The following is a 2818-nucleotide window of genomic DNA, read 5'->3' on the forward strand; positions in this document are numbered from 1 at the left end:
TGAGGTCCATGAGTAGGCTCTCTTGTTTGCTCCATCCTCTTTCTAGTGATGGGCTTTTGAGATGAATCTCTCCATCTCCCATGACTCGGGGTTGGAAGCAACTGCCTTCCCTTTCCTCTTTCTAGAGGTTTCTCTGGACTTTAGGTGCCATTAATGGTTATGGAAAAACAAAAAGCAGGGCTTTTTCCACACCAAACTTAAAATATTTGCTCGTCCTCGAGCAAAAGAAGAAAGAAAAGAGTAGATGAAGAAGAAATGGAGGAGATGGAGGTGAGGAGCAGGTTCAGGAGGGGGTAAGTGTGTATGATGTGTGAAATTGAAGGTGGTAAGGAGGGGTATTTATAGGAAAAGAGAGAGAGAGGGAATTCGGTTGTGAAGGGGTGGGTTTGGGAGGAGAGTGGTTTGAATTTGAATGGTGAGGTAGGTGGGATTTTATGATGGATGGATGTGAGTGGTGAAGAGATTATGGAGAAGAGGGTAAAATTTGATAGGTGAAGGGTATTTGGGGAAGAGTTATTAATGGGATTGGTCAAGGGTATTTGGGGAAGAGTATTATGGAAAGGTGTGAAGAGGAGAGAAGAAGAGGTGGGATAGGTGAAGATCCTGTGGGGTCCATAGATCCTGAGATGTCAAGGAATTTTGCTCCATGCACCATTCTGGAATTCAAACGCCCACTGTGTGCCAATCCTGGCATTTAACGCCAGTCTGCTGCCCCTTTCTGGCGTTTAATGCCAACCAGACGCCAGACACCCTTTTCTGGCGTTAAACGCCAAGAGTGCTGCCCATTCTGGCATTTAACGCCCAGAATGCTGCCAGGCTGGGTGTTAAACGCCCATTCTGCTATCCTCACTGGCGTTTAAACGCCAGTAAGCCTGTCCTCCAGGGTGTGCTATTTTTGATGCTATTTTTTATTCTGTTTTTGATTTTTTAGTTGTTTTTGTGACTTCACATGATCATCAACCTAAAGAAAATATAAAATAACAATGAAAAACAAATAAATATAACTAAATAACATTGGGTTGCCTCCCAATAAGCGCTTATTTAATGTCAATAGCTTGACAGTGAGCTCTTAGAGAGCTTCACAGAGGCTCAGAGCTTAATGGTGGCCTCCCAACACCAAACTTAGAAGTTGAGTGTGGGGGCTCTGTTTGACTCTGTATTGAGAGAAACTTTTCATGCTTCCTCTCCATGGTTACAGAAGAAGATCCTTGAGCCTTAAACACAAGGTAGTCCTCATTCAATTGAAGGACTAACTCTCCTCTGTCCACATCAATTACAGCTCTTGCTGTGGCTAGGAAGGGTCTTCCAAAGATAATGGATTCATCCTCATCCTTTCCAGTGTCTAGGATAATGAAGTTAGCAGGGATGTACATGCCTTCAACCTTCACTAAGACATCCTCTACAACTCCATAACCTATTTCCTTGATTTGTCTGCCAATTCTAGTGAGAATCTAGTAGCTTGTACCTCAAAGATCCCTAGTTTCTCCATTACAGAGAGTGGCATGAGGTTTATTCCTGACCCCAGGTCACACAGAGCCTTCTCAAAGGTCATGGTGCCTATGGTACAAGGTATTAAGAACTTTCCAGGATCCGGTTTCTTCTGAGATAATTTCTGTTGTCCCAAGGCATTCAATTCATTGATGAGCAATAGAGGTTCATCCTCCCAAGTCTCATTACCAAATAACTTGGCATTCAGCTTCATGATTGCTCCTAGATACTGAGCAACTTGCTCTTCAATAATATCTTCATCCTCTTCAGAGGAAGAATACTCATCAGAGCTCATGAATGGCAACAGTAAGTTCAGTGGAATCTCTATGGTCTCTATGTGAGCCTCAGATTCCTTTGGTTCCTCATTAGGGAACTCCTTGGTGGCCAGTGGACGTCCATTGAGGTCTTCCTCATTGAAAATCACTGCCTTTTGACTCCCTCCAGGTTCGGCCGTGTGGGGTATATTGATGGCCTTGCACTCTCTTTTTGGATTCTCTTCTGTATTGCTTGGGAGAGTACTAGGAGGAGTTTCAGTCACTCTTTTACTCAGTTGACCCACTTGTGCCTCCAAATTTCTGATGGAGGACCTTGTTTCAGTCATGAAACTGAGAGTGGTCTTAGATAAATCAGAGACTATGGTTGCTAAGTTAGAATGGCTCTGCTTAGAATTCTCTGTCTGTTTCTCAGAAGATGATGGAAAAGGCTTGCTATTGCCAAACCTATTTATCCCACCATTATTATTATTAAAGCCTTGTTGAGGCTTCTGCTGATCCTTCCATGAGAAATTAGGATGATTCCTCCATGAAGGATTATAGGTGTTTCCATAGGATTCTCCCATGTAAATCACCTCTTCCATTCCAGGACTCTCAGGGTCATAAGCTTCTCCTTCAGGGGAGGCTTCTTTAGTACTGCCTGATGCAGCTTGCATTTCAATCAGACTCCGAGAATTCATATTGACTTGCTGAGTCAATATTTTATTCTGAGCCAATATGGCATTCAGAGTATCAACCTCAAGAACTCCTTTCTCCTTAGTCATCCCATTATTCACAGGATTTCTTTCAGAAGTATACATGAGCTGGTTATTTGCAACCATTTCAATGAGTTCCTGGGCTTCTGCAGGCGTCTTCTTCAGATGAAGAGATCCACCAGCAGAGTGATCTAATGACATCTTGGACAATTCAGACAGACCATCATAGAATATACATACGATGCTTCATTATGAAAGCATGTCAGAAGGACACCTTTTGATCAATTGCTTGTATCTTTCCCAAGCTTCTTAGAGGAATTCACCTTCCTTCTGTCTAAAGGTTTGGACTTCTACTCTAAGCTT

The 2818-nt window shown here is 42.8% G+C and overlaps 1 non-coding gene across 1 annotated transcript; it reads left to right on the forward strand.

The window, feature by feature from the left end:
- The first annotated feature begins 2710 nt into the window (after positions 1-2710).
- Positions 2711-2818, forward strand: LOC148577001 (small nucleolar RNA R71). Its single transcript, XR_015903383.1, has one exon. It is a non-coding gene; the product is annotated as a small nucleolar RNA R71 (small nucleolar RNA).

The sequence above is a fragment of the Arachis ipaensis genome, chromosome B1, assembly GCF_059453495.1.
Source record: "Arachis ipaensis isolate K30076 ecotype BB chromosome B1, ASM5945349v1, whole genome shotgun sequence".
Classification (NCBI taxonomy): domain Eukaryota; kingdom Viridiplantae; phylum Streptophyta; class Magnoliopsida; order Fabales; family Fabaceae; genus Arachis; species Arachis ipaensis.